The following is a 15113-nucleotide window of genomic DNA, read 5'->3' as shown; positions in this document are numbered from 1 at the left end:
TGGTAGAGGAATTTGGGTAGTTAAAAATCGTGTAACGTAATAGTTACTTAGACGCATTCATCTTTTTCACAGACGTGTGAAAGTCAGGCGCTGCGTCATTCATCATTAGACCCTAAACAAAGCAGAAGCTAGCTTGAAACGGCGAATGCTACCCTTTGGACAGAATAGACCCCCACTTTGCTAATCAACCCCCAAGAGTAAACTAGCTCTCAAAGAATAAAAATTTTAAGAGAAAAATATTCTTAACAACATAAATAGGATGCGATGCTTATCAATTTCTTTCAAGACACAAAATATGACACAAGTATTAAAATAAGAATATTCAATTTAAATGCAAATAGAAAACAAGTGAAAAGCTAAAATTCCAAACAAAATTCTGCAGCAGCGAACTAATTTCAAATAGTTTGAAACTCGTAAAATAGCCCCGTAGCCATTTTATAGACAAAAGAAGGCACTAAAAGCGAATGTAACGTTCACAGCACACATCTAATTTAGATAAAGAGTTTGAGATAAACGGTACAAATCACTGTACACAAAAACTACTTTGCATAGGTCTTTTCAGATGCAAATAGCTGTATTAAATTTGCAATTTAGACCCCGACAACGCACTGGGTTGTGGTACAAGTTGTAAGAGTAGACTTTCATTAAAAAACTATGTAGGTAAATCTTGGCTCTGAGAAGCGTTTTTTAGTAATGCCCTTATACCAATACGCTTTGAACAAAACCCGTTGTAACTATTGCGAATCGAAAATAAGTTAACATCTCATATCTCTATCAAAGAACACAGCTAATTATGTAGCCGACGGGTGCTGGTTTTGCTATTTCCCAAGAACTTTTATTTTAACTGGCATATCTTTTTACCCATCCTTTTCTGCATTCTTCACTACATAAAAGTCATCAACAATATCGATTTAACAAGAAAAATTCGCTTCCTCCTTTGCCTTATACCATAAGATCTGCTGGCAACGCGTCGAGCCGCCCGGTACCTTCAGACAATGAAGACATCCCATTGTGATGCTATACGTTTTATGCCTCCCTAGTACCCGCTGACAGGACTGACCGTAAAATTGATCGTGCTTTATCATAGCTGTATGTTGATTTCCAGACAGACAGGCCTTTAACATAAAGCAATCTTTGATTGCGGCCGAAGTGTGGGTACGTCTATACGGTCTTTACGCTGTTATGTTTTCCTGGTACTCGTTGCCGTTTTTGAATGTGTTGAGGTTTTAAAAAGTGAGAACCAATATTAGTTAATATCAATATTTAAATATCTAGACTTAAAGATGAAAATAATAGAAGAGAGTCAATAATTCTTAGTCATATTTGTATAACATCAATTTGGTAACTTAAGAGGTAATTGTAGAGAACCAAGCATTTGTCATCAACCAAACATTTTAAGTGATAACATAAATTACACTCCCCTTACATGGAAACAAAAATACTTCTGAAAACTCCCATTATCTGAGAAAAATAGCAATTCAGTTAGGCATCGGAAATGGAGAAGAGAAATGTTACCATAAGGATAATCTACGTAAGATAATTTCCACTCAAGTGGCTGAATGTCTTCGGCCGGAGGTCAGCGAGTGACGCCACGGGGCGCGCTAACTGATGGGGACTTAGCAGGAATCTCTTAATTTATAGCCTCGTTGAGATTTGCGGGCCAAAGTTAGAGTTGACGCGGGGAATTAGACGAATCTCTGGGACTTTGATATTGTGCAATTATATTTTCATTGCAACGGATTCAATAGAACTAGTTATCAAAACAGAAACCTCTTCATCAAATAAATAATTATGATTTAAGATATTATTAATTCTGCGGCTTAAGACAGAGCTTCAGACATTTTTTTTGGGATGTGAATTTAACTTCATGTGGTCATTAGAAGTGTGTAATTTTTATTAGACATACTGCTTCAGAACCACAGGTACCATCATTATTCCCATTTGTTTGTAAATATACCATTCCCAACAGAAAAAAAATACTCTGTGCGAGAAATACCATTTCTCTCTACACTTGGGCCGTAACACACTGTTATCTACAGACTCATAGTGGGTGAAATAATCTGATTTGTCCATTTGCTGGTCACAGGCACGTAACAAACGGCCCTATGTTCGATTAACACGATTCCTTTTTGTACTTAATTGACGATACATTTATAATATTAGGATTTAGGAGTATTTTTATCTCATACGCCTAACACTTGTTTGCTATTTTTGGTGTAAAAGTTACTCGTATTAAGAAGGTAATTATAGCTTATGTCAAAATGTAGTCACATAATTGTAGCTATAAGTTTGTTAATCAGTAGTATGCTTTCATTTTGAAAAATATGAAATTGTAGTCTTATCTTTAAAGAACTTGTAGTTATTATAGTTATAGGTACTTGAGTAGCATATAACAAAAACTATCTCAAAACAATACACAACAAAGATGAATTTAACAAGTCGCTAACATTACATTGTCATAACATCTGCGCACGAACTGTTTACGAGCACAATAATCTCGTCCCAAAATTCATTGAATTATACATCATCAGAGGGCCTTTTTTACGCGTCTGTAAGAGCGCTCTGAAAAAACATGACAAAGATTCTTTGACATCTAATTCCTTTGTCTTGTCCTTCAGCATAATAAGGCAGGCGCACACGATACGACTATAAATCTATAGCACGTTATCGCGTCATCCCCCTGTGTGTCGCAAATCCGGGAGCATTTGTTACAGACCCGCGGATTATCGGTTCGCCCCGGGCAAAAACAAGAACCCGGACGAAGTAGTACCCGTGGACATAAATTCGCGACAATGATTCATGATAGCGGCATTCGAAAGTTTTTGCACGAGCGATTAATCGCAGCGACTTTTAGGGAAATCGCTGCAACGCTTAATGTGGGTGCGTATTATTTTAATGACAGTGCTCCGAGCATAAAAGGTGTTTGTGATAAAAACTGTTCACTGATTTAAAGGTTTATCCTTTTAACTTGAGGTATTATGTTCTTACGAAATCAAATATCAGACTCGTCGTTTTTGGGGATGTCGTTGTTTTTATCTTTTGCAAAATTCGTTGTTTAAAAATACGGATAGGACGATACACATAGACTGCGACGTATTAATGACATGTATTATCTTATATTACCTTTTGACTTATCAAGCCAATGTAGTGTTTAGAGTTCATCAATTATTATTTGTCACTTCTTGTTTATCAAACAATACTCCGTTTCTTTCTCTAGGTCTCTGTATATCTTTCTAGCCTACATCGCTATCCAAATGATTCTAAAATATACTCTAAACGGACTCCAGAAAGGCAAGCAAATCTTCCTAATGGCAACAATTGTCAATCCCAACAACTTCATCACCCAACTAATCGAATTACATCCATCCTGCACTCCATAAAACATACAAAAAAATAAGGCACGTTCCACGCTTTCGACACATGTTTATTGCATTCGTACTCGCGACCGCACTCGCAAGTCTCAAACCCATCCATTTGCCGCGACAGATCAATCACGACTCAACATCAAGACCAGAATAATGATCCCTTCAACACTTTATGTACACACAGAAATAGAATTTCAACCTTATGTTATAAGTGTTAAGGTTGGAGTTTTCTTAGCATGTTGTTGAGTGAAGTAAAGAGGCAATGTGCGTTGTTCCTTTGAGCTATTTAAGCTCGCGCTAAATGATCGACGCGTCATGTTTCTGTAGAACTAGAGAAAATATACAAGTCCAAATAAGATCTGTCGTTAGTGAATAATGGGGAAAATATGTCTGTTGTGTTCCTTATAGGTCGTTTACATTGCGTGAAAGCTCGGCTTACACGATTACGTTTACTTTGACTAAGATGGGTAAGTAGAACGAAAGGAAAATGGTTTATAGACGAGAGGTTTTTGTAAGAGCATTGCTCAGATTTAGGTAAATTAATATGACAAACTTCCTCCTTTTTGGAAGTCGGATACATTCAAAAATAATAACAATAATGGCAGCCAAGGCTGATTTTGGCCACGGCGGCTGTTTTCATGTAAAAAGTCCAGCCAGGTGCGCAGTAAAATTAAAGTGCACAAGCATTTTGCAAAAATAAATGGTCACTCAACAATATTTATAATAACTTTCAGAAAAGTTTCTGAAACATTTTTATAAACCATCTTATCTGCTTATACAACTATCTTGAAAGTAGAAGTAGTGCTCCAACGTAGAAATAAGAGACTGTTAAGACGAACAAATTGTAAGAGGAAACTATAATTCGTAGCCCGATCAAGTTAACGCAATAACGTTTCTGAGGTCAATTCGATCTGAACTGTGGGAAATGATATCTTTCCTTTCCTCTCAGATAATCTCGTCTAACTTGAGTAATTGTAGGATTAAGTGGTATTGAGAAGGTATTATTTAAAACTGTTTCGGTGTTGGGACTGATTTGAATTATGAGTAAAAGTGAACATGCTTTAAGGCGAGGAATTGGTCAACAATAATTCCATAACCGGCACGTGCATCTAAGGCGCCAAAAGGGGTCGGAGCGTCTGAGCGGGGCGAGGATAACAATACGCGCGCTAGCTTATAACTAAAAGTCGTAAGCGACAAAATGGTTTTGTAATTTTAATATTTAGAAATGATAATTTAATAAAAATTCCTACTACAATTTTAAAGAGTATGTATATACTCAACTACTAAAAAAGTTAAGAGGCTTAAATCGGTCCCGTTTGCCCATAATATGTGAATCTCTTTTTAAAAAGAGGTATGTTTGATATATTTTTCTCTGTTATAAAAGTTACCTAATCATGTTTCTACAACTAACAAAATAAGGCTTATATCATGAACTTTCAGGTAACCAAGTTGTATTTTGATCCGTTTTGTATTTACTGAGAAAAATTGACATCCTTGGCTCCAAAAATTCCAATTCGTCCTCTTAAGGCAGCTTTGGTGCATGTGTGCTATGCACTGTGCTAAGATACTCCGCTTCCTTAACGTAACGTAATACATACTATACTTATGAACATTTTATTTGCCAAAGCCAAAGGGTGTCGTAAAGCCAACCAGATAAATAAATCAGTTCTCATTCAGAAATGTATTATTTCCATACAAGTTCAGTTTTATACCCTACGATAGAAATAGGGAAGAGTGTAATGGTTCCGCAGAAACCAACTAACCTGACCCGAATTGGACCTTTTTTCTTCAAAATATCAAGTTGACAAAGAATAACTCTTGGTAGGCGCCTCGCGGTCGTATTTATCCAGCGGTTTGCATAGCATTTATCCTCGCACGGCTGAATAGTGGCTCGAGGCGCCTCGGCGAGGCACGCACGCGCCTCGGACGCCTTTTGTCCTCGCCTCAAGTGCAAATAGCCTGGCGTTCTAATTTCAAAATGCCCGCCCTTGAATAGAATGAGCTTATTTTAGATTTTGAATTCAGATTGTCGTGTTGATGTCGATGATTTTTTTTTCGTAATTATCCGCCTTTATGACTGGCTGGTATCGATTAAATCCTCTTTAAAAGTTAATTTAACTGAATTTAATGTATACTTACCACCCATATAACCGAAATATTAATTAATATAATTGCCATCGCAAACCATAATTTTCGGTACATTTATTTTTAATTTGGAACAGTCAATCAAAACCTCAATATGTTATTAATCAACATAAGGATATTAATTATTGATCAAACGATGCTCCAAAGGGATCATTACAATCGCTCAGTTAAATAATTACCTACGTATTCAATAAATATTAAACATTTATGATTGGTGTACATTTTAATCAAGTATCACAAGTAGCAGTGATTTATCAATTGATAATGGCAATTAATTAAAAACATTAATATCATATTTTAAAATGTACTTACATAAAAAATGCAAAATAAAACTGTAGCCAACAAATAATCTCTTCAATTTGACTGTTTATTTTATTAAAAAGTTTTTGAGACTTATGTACTAATAAGGCTTCTTATTTTGTTTCAGGTACTTTGTAACAGCACTCATTTAAGAAACTTCTGTCTCAACTGATTTACCAGGTATCTATGGTCGTGAAATTATAAGCAGAAAGCTTCAAGAAGCTTGTACAGAATTGAATACTACCAAACTTACATAAAATATGAGTTAAGTACCAAAATCGATCTTTACCTTTGCATAATTACATCTAAATCTAATTCCATAGTCTATTTTAATCAGTAGTTCCACACCTAGGAATAACTGGCATGCTTGAACACACCCTCATCATTACCCCTGTTAGTACAACTATAAATAGTTATACTGTGACTTTAACCTTATTTTAATAAAGTCACTTTGTAACAACTACTTTCATATCCCCAAAGATAATTTATTTCTGAAAAAACAACTTCAGACATGACTTTCGTACGATTAAAAGCTCCCGTCGCCTATAAAGCGTTCAACTTTAATCTATTCGTCTTTATTCATTATATAAACCGCCCATAAATCTTGCATTCCCACGAGTTAAACTGTATCAAATTACTAGGGAAGGGAGCATCCTAGTCAAAGTATGTTCACCCCTCATATTAAATACCAAGAATTCTTCTACCGTCACTTTTAATACCAGCAAGCGAATTTCAACCTTATTGCGTAGGTGGTAAGTTGAAGAAAGATTTTGGGGGTGGTAAAGTTAAAGTGGTGGTTATAAAAATCAGTTTCAAGAGTGTTTGAAATGACGTGCTGTTGCATTACAGGGGAGGTCACGTTTTGCCCCGAGGGTCAAAATTAAACGGGTCAGTGGTCAGGTAAATATAATGGAGTAAACAAATTAAACTCACTTTGATGCACCATTGATATTTATATTATTTCTAGGGGAAGTTGCAGTGGGGTTTTTTGAGAGTTTTATTTCTATTATCGTGGGTGGTTGATTTTTGGTTGGTGTGTGTAATTTGAAATTTATCCCCTTATTTATTCTTTCAATGCTTTCGAATTTTGTTTTTTCTTTATTTTTAAGTTTTTTTAAGAACGTCAGCCACTTAAACCATTCAGAAACAGTTAATCTACGATGTTAAAGAATATTTCATTGCAGCGATGAATCTACTTAATTCTAAGCAAATTAAGCCAATATTACGTTTCCAATAAGCGCACGCGATCCATTTATATTCCACCAACAGTACACTGTCAATTTAATAATTCTAATAGTCCAAACAATCGCTTGCAATAATCTGACATCTACCAACAAATGACAGTCGGACAATAAAATCATTTGGTCCGATTGTCCAAGCGCCCAAATATGGTACAAAATCTTCGTTTCACATCACTATTGGTACAAAACGCTCAAAAACACTTTGTACATTTCACTGGTTATTGTTAAAGCCAATTAGGATGGCGATACACGGTCCAGGAGCTTTGTGACGTCACTTACCTGCCAACTTCTTGGGCCACAAATGGAATACTAATAGAAACTTTGTGGTACACTATCGTGAAATTAGTTTGGTTTGTCGGCTGCGTCGAATACTGATTGTACCTAGTGTAATGGTTTTATTTGGTGATGCCGGAAAAGGTACTTTCCAGAAAGTAATAAATTGCATTGAAGACGACAAAAAGTATTAGGTACTTGCTTATGCTTAGGTTTATGTACAGTACTTTATATAATTGTGTAATTTTCCTTATTCATCACTCTATTTACTTATTGGTGAAAAGTGCATGAAAATTAGTGCAATAGTTTCTTAAAAGGCCCAAAGATCGAGCAGAGGTCTTTGTCATATCATAATGGCTAACCCCTACAAAACGAAAAAAAAATAGAAATTCAAATCAATATTTAACCCTATTCAATTAACTTTAGCGCATCCAAGACCGTTTTTACATAGAAAAGGAGTATAAAGGATTGCAAATGAGTCTCTCCCCCGAGCCTCTTTAATTATAAAGAAGATTGTTTGTCCAAATTCCGAGGGCCACCTCTTTGCTCTAATTACTCGGCAGAAATCTTCCTTTAAACTGTGCAATTAGATTTTTTTATACTAGTGCATACTGTCAACTTTTAGTCGGCTGATAGTTTGTTTGGGTTCATAAATCAGTATGAATATTAATGATAGTAGAAACATTACAAAGATCAGACATTAATTCGGCATCAGATCGCAGAGTTACCTCGGCCCTGGTACATGAAGGGCTTAAGAAGGAACATAATGAGTTTTAGTCAGTAACTCACCTCACGCTGTTAACTCACAACGGTAGGGGTCATTTGAAGACTGGCAATAGTCGGCTGACTATTTAATCTACAGTTTGCTGGTACGTTTAAACTGTACAATTACATTTTTTGTACCATTACAGTGAGTTGTTCCAGCCTTGATTTCGGGTTTCAGATTTCGTTTGAAATCAGTTTGACCTTCTTAGGTTTTTTGGTTTAATTAGACGGTAATTAGGAACTTTTTACGATGTTCCTTTTTTGTGTTTGAAATTGGTCCAAGTGCCAATTTGGTGATGTAACAGATTGTAAGTTCGAGTTCGTAATACTTATGTTATTCGTTGAAGTTAATCATCTGAATTTTATGCACCTAACGTAAAAGCTGTACAGATATTAGTAAGGAGTTGAGCTTGAATGTACTTCATATAAGAAAAAACTGTATAAAACTACTTATAAAAGTCTGAACACGTAGAAAACAAGTCTGAGCGAAACCAAAAGTTATATCGCATTTGCCCCATTTCCCTTCCATTGGATAAAAATATTCATAGTGTATGTAACCCAAAAATTTCTTCATAAGCCCCAAAGTTGAGCATTACACAATAAAACTAAAACTTTTCCTTTCCTAACTAAATATTCAATACAAAAAGTAAGCCGACTGATTTTTTGCAAGTTTGGCAATTTCTAAGTCCTTGAGGGCAGATTTTGAGCAAACGGAGAGCACTTAACCAACTTTGATTTTAGTACCAAGAAAAACATTCCAAGTTTAACGTAATGGACGTTCGGAAACAAGGTCCCCGTGATAAAAGTTTCAGAATTGGCTCGGATAGTTCCTTATAAGTGCTGGATAAATAAGTAATCAGTTTCCGAACTGTACTTTAATATTAAAGGTATATTGACTTTGGGAGTTGCGATATTTTTGTATCGTTCACCTTATATAAGATTAAGTAAAAGTGATTTATACTTTACTGAGTGTTCTGAAATAAGCAATGATTTTCAGATTCTGAATGTTTTTAGCTCTTATATTACTGTTGGAAAATGCATACTAAAAATTTCCATTAACTATAATTTGGTTAATTAATAATTAAGTAATATTCAAAGCTGTAATGTACATGTCAAATCATTAACAAAAATCTAATTTGATTTTGGTTCAATGTTTTTTTATTAAAAATAATTTTCAATCACTAAAACGATTAGAACGATCCATTTGAAGAAATAACTTTTTTAGCGAAAATACGTAGTTTCCCGGAAAATCGGTTTTTTCAACGAAAAACGCGAGCCTGGTACTAGGCGCCCATCGTAGCGAGGAGGTATCGTAGCGAGATGCAGTAGATAATACGCTATGAAACTGAACTTCAGTAGCGCGTCGGCGTTCGACGGTGACGCACGTGCTGCGTTCTTCTCGCATCGCTGTTGTCGTGTTTATTTCGTGTTGTGTAGTGTCACGGATTATTTTTTTAATTAAAGTGAGTTTGATCATGTTTTCTGAAAGGTTTGTAGAAGTTTCATTTAAAATTAATTTTAAAATATTTCCAAAAAAGAAATTGCTACTACAATTAAACATATTTTTTACTATAATTACTACTTCTATATTAAAGTATATCTAACTTAATATTTTTGTCACAAAATGAGCAGATAAATGGGTATCAATATTAGGAGTTCAGAACCACATGGAGCAAGCATGTCTACTCGTATAATTATGTCAATTTCTCTCCCATAGGGTTGAATTCTCCGCGCCCAAGAAATATCACATCCCGATGAGATAAATTAGATTTATTGAAATATTCTAGTGACATAAACTATGACATGAATGGTCTTATTGATTGCATTCGCTTCCTATAAGTGCACCTTATCTGAAAGCGTGTGAATGGAGACTGAAGTTTCTAAGGCTATCAATGAAATTATTGTGACACTGTTTAATATGTTGGTCTTAGGAATGTGTCATGTTAATTTGTGGAGATGAAAATATTTTAAGTTGCATTTAAGTATTGATCAAATTTTCATAAATCTACCTACCATCTATCCATGCCTACGGACAGCTCAACTACTGATTTTGATGCAATATAAGTGTTGTGTAACTTGAGCTTTTGACTATGTATATGCGTAATGTGTTATGTTCAAAACAAGATGACAGCAATAAGCGTTTTTTTACTTAATGTCTTTCTAAATATTGATTAAATTACTTCCAATAGCACTAGTACCATTATTAGTAGATACTACTAGTACTACACACATACATATTTACTTAAAACATAGTTCGTACAGTCGGACTTACTCCAGGGTTCTATTATTTGGCATGGAACTTAAATATCATGGCTTAGTGTTTGAATACTCCTTCGTAGTTTGAATTTGCGGAACCTTAGTTAACTTGAACAATATCGTATGTTCATTGACCCTTTTAGTTCATACAGTACCTACATTAATGCTGAGGCAATCTGCACGATTCAAAGCAATGTTTATTTCCACAACTCTATACTTTTAATAAGTTTACATACTGAAAATGAATATGTAGTATGTAAAATGAGTAGTCATGAAAATAAAATGCACTAAAATAATTTATCTTCGAAATCCTAAATCAGGCCAATTGAAACTAAACATTGAAGCTTTTAATCAAACTAAAACGCTTTTCAGCACTAAATAAAACAAACATGTAAAACGGAACGCGGATCAATCATTCGAATGAATTCCCTCATAACGTTTACACATTGCATTCCGTTTTACGCAGAGTAATCCCTTATTTTTATTTGATGGCAACAATTATCGTAAGTGCTGTAGTAGGTAGTAGAAAAACGTGGAGACTATAAAATAAGTATTATGTTAAAGGAAATTAATATGTTAACAGCATGGGGTTCCTTTTGTTAGAAATACGTAACGTATGTTAGGTGTATGGAGTTTTTCTGGCAAAATAGTAATGAAATACAGAAGAATGTGTAAATAGTAACTCAACGCTACCTTTGGCTTATGTTTACAATTCATACGCTTACTATGAATTACTAAAAAGGTAAGTAAACTCGTAATTAAATAAAAGGGTGTAATTTATTTAACTAATACCTATTTCAGATTAGGCGTTCATATGTTCGCGTTTTCGGTTACGCGTACACAGGAATAATAGTTCAGTACCTATAGTCTGCGTATATAATACCCCCGTGCAATATACAAAATGTGTGTTGTATACATACACGTACGTCTATGATACAATTTAATTAAAAAAACCGATATCAATAGAATTTGAAGTATTAAAGTAAATAAGTAGATCATACGCACATATTATGCAGTAAACAAACCTATCTTCCATGCACATATAACTGCATTTTTCAATAATGTCCCCGCTATTTGCAGGTGCCCATTCATTAGGCAGGTGCAATGTCACCTGCTAGATAACGCCCATTATGTATAAACCCACAAGCTGCGTATATCTGCGATATGCCAAGATTAAATAAATTAATGTTAATGTATGTATCGTGAACTAGAAATATTTGAATGCAGTTTGATATAGAATTTTCATATGAAGTGCAAGAATATTTTTATAGTTTTTATTTAAAGAAAATCCTATTGCTAAAAATGAATACGTTTTAATTTAAAAACCAGGTTTCATGTTTGATTTAGTATTTTGGTTATTAATTTCACACAGTATAAAAAAACACAATGTTTGCATATAATGAAATACTAAAACTATCTGTGGTTACTTAAATAACCATTAATATCAAGCTAGTTTGCCACGCCATGAATACAAAATAAACCTTAAACTCTAATAACCGAATCAAGCACGAAAATAAGTCACGAATTCATTTAAATTCACTTTATCTTTACCTTAGCATACTAAAAAGATTTTAATACAATTTCACGGCTTGGCCACCATTAGTAAGTATACGGTTATATTTTTATTTTTTCACACTTTCAACAACCGTTAGCTAATAAAAAAAGTAATTTCATGGAGGCATTAAAACTGTTTATAGTTTCAGATATTAGGGCTTACACGCAAACATACAAATGTATACTAAGCCAGATAGGAAGCACAGGATGAAATTGTAATGTATGTTGTACCAACCCTGTACTTTAGGGTAATACTTAATGCAGATTTAAAAAGATTAAGTTTTTTTGCACTTGTTAAAAAGTTCCGGCTTTTCCGGTACCGTGTAATGAGGATAGTTTTTAATCAGCAAGACAGATTATACGAGTTTTCGGAGGAATTATTATTTTTTAATTTTACTTGTGGAAATGAAATGTGTAGACTTCCCTAAGTTTAATTAAGACAGCATTTTGACAAGTTACTTTAAAAAACAACTACCGATAAAATAAATTTAAAGAAATACGTACATCGACTTAAAGTTAGTGCTACTTTTTATTGCCTTTCCAATAAAACAAACGGGCGTAAATCCGTCTTTTTTACGCCTTCCCCATCATGATTTATTTGTACCAACAAAAACGCCGAACCAATACAATCTAGTACGTTTTACGGCATAATTTGAAACAAAGAGAACATCTGAACTGATTAATTAATGTAGCAACTGGTTTACTATGTAAATAGTGGTCGTAAACCACCCAGTGTGCATTAGAGGCTTACGTTGAGACATACTACTGGATTGTTCGGTGAACTAAGCTGAATAAGTATTGACAGCAACATCGATACATACGAAAAATATTGACAAGGCTGTTGTAATGTTATTCATATTTTTTGACTTAAGCTTAATTAAAATCATGCAATATTGCATTAACAATATTTTGATATATTTAAGGACACTTGAAATAAAAAATGTGCCACTAAAAATGCCTGCACTTACCACGCCGATTACAAACGACTAGAAACGCCCATTGCCAAAACAGCAAACATTTACGCGAACAAGTCAGGTACAGTGTGTAACAAAAGTAATAAACGCGATCGTCCGACAACATACGCTAATGAAATTTATAATCCATAAAAGCGGTCCCGTTGTTTTATAAAGTGTAATAATCATAAAGGCACGTCTCTATCGCATGGGCTTATTTAATAATGTGAACGACTGTACTAAGCTTATTGCCCTTCAGAGAGTTACGAATTGGATGATGCGTGCAACGTTGTTTTTGGGTTTTGGGATACGTAAATATTGGGCGGGCTATTTCTGGGTTTTATTGAACGGGATTAAAGTAAAACGTTTGTACTCTTGTGTTGAGCGAAGCTAAATATGCAAGCATTTAGAATACATACATGTAGAATCCATTTATTTTATGCGCACATTGTTTATCGTGAAGTCTTTGTTAAACTGAATTACATTGTACTGGGTTATGCGTATCAGCTATCATTTGAACATTTTTGGCAGTCGTTACGGGTAGTCAGAAGTCAGAAAGTCTGACAACCATTCTTGCTATTGGGTTGCCTGGTTAACTGGGTTGAGGATTTAAAATAAGCAGTCGCATCTTGTTAAAAATTGGTAGCCAGCTGCATTAGGTTAGATTTTAAGCCAACCCCAACATAGTTGGGTAATGGCTGAGCTAGATGATGATTTTGTCACCGCTTTTACAACTATTAACTTCAACACCGTGCCATACCATGTAGGTAACATACCTACCTTTCTCAGCATACCTAGATACTTTACACGTTTACAGGAAGGCACTAAACAATCTCCCACGATATTACACAGAGTATTAGTACTGCTTACGTCTCCCCTGCGGCTCCCAACTAAGTTATCATAAGGTATTACAAACGTTTCAGACTATATGTGGAGTTCCTAGCTCAGTCTATTGTAAATTGTTCGAGAACTTCTCTAAGATTATAAGGTTCGTTATTGTAATTAGAGGAATTATGTAATGCGGTCCATAATTTAGGTAGGTAGGTACCAGATTTAAGTACTTGAAGGGAAGCTAAATAGTGCAGAAAATGAAAGTATAAAGGAAATTTTCACGATTATGTAAAAGGGTTTATGTCATTCACATAATTTTTAATAACTCTTTGCTACTCTTAAAACTATGATGCGTTTATAAATGATCGAATCCTACAAACGTATTGTAAAAAATCCACAGCATAGGCATAGTAACTTCTAGATACGTTTTACCTTCTATATAAAATACTACACTCATAATGTGGTCCTACATTTTTCTAGTTGCTTAGTAATAAAGAGTTCTCATTTTACTTTATTACTTTTTTTGCTCGTACGGCATTCCTCATAAACACCACTTAATTAAAAAGCATTTCTCTCCCAGCAAGAAACATGTGTAAGTCATAACAGATTTTTGTCATTAACGACTATATTAGAACATTCATCCTCACTAAATGCACTTAAGCATTGTATAAATAAATCTTCTTTTTTCTGACTGTGACTATCAACTTATAATTTGAGTTTTGTGATGTCCATGTATGTACAGAACATACACACACACAAAGTATATCGAACTTCGCGTGCATTTCTCTCTCTCTCTTCGTGCATTAGGAATCTCAAAGTCCAAATAACTCAATTAGCAGCCAGCACCTAATTAATAGTTTTAGCACAAACTTTCGTACGACAACCAACTAAAAAAACAACCTCAGCTCAACTTGATCAAAACTACCAAAACTAAACAAGAAGCCACGATGAATCGGAACCCACCTTTAAATCCAACTGAAAATTTGATAGGGACCGGCTTTAATTTATAAATTAATTAAAGTTCGTAGCTTTGGAAGACAAAGTTGGCTGTCATTGCGAATGATAAGCAGGATTCATTTGGATTCACCGGGTAGGGGCGAGTGACCCGGGCTAACGAGTCGGTCACTACAGATTTGTCTCCGTAATACCCGGGTATATTTGTGTTTATTTAGTCCTGTCAGGTTGTTAGTGGTTTTTGTAGGCTAGATAAACTGTAAGTGTGCTGAGTCTAGTTTTTGTGGGTATTTTGTGCTAATGATGACAGATGCAGTAGTTTGGAATAAACTTTTTGGCACCAAATCTTCCTTTGTTTTATGAACTTAGCATTAGATACTCACTTATAACGTAGTCAATAAAATTACTACGAAATGTCACGAAGAAAAATAACATACAGAGTCATCAGACAGTCTCTACTACTTAAAGATTTTAAG

General features: G+C 34.6%; 1 protein-coding gene across 4 annotated transcripts in view; it reads left to right on the top strand.

Moving 5' to 3' along the window:
* LOC110384389 (kinesin-like protein CG14535) overlaps window positions 1-15113 on the top strand; it is a 254390-nt gene that overhangs the window by 153372 nt on the left and 85905 nt on the right. Inside the window, exon 1 of one of the 4 annotated variants that reach the window (XM_064037574.1) lies at window positions 9420-9552. The exons of 2 other annotated variants lie outside the window; for them this stretch is intronic. The gene's annotated coding sequence lies outside the window, so the exon portion shown is untranslated. Of the gene's footprint in view, window positions 1-9419; window positions 9579-15113 lie in introns of those variants that run through there. One more of the 4 variants, XM_021345665.3, reaches the window with a different exon arrangement.

This window comes from Helicoverpa armigera, chromosome 13 (assembly GCF_030705265.1).
Source record: "Helicoverpa armigera isolate CAAS_96S chromosome 13, ASM3070526v1, whole genome shotgun sequence".
NCBI lineage: Eukaryota > Metazoa > Arthropoda > Insecta > Lepidoptera > Noctuidae > Helicoverpa > Helicoverpa armigera.
This window is presented reverse-complemented; position numbering and strand designations above follow the sequence as displayed.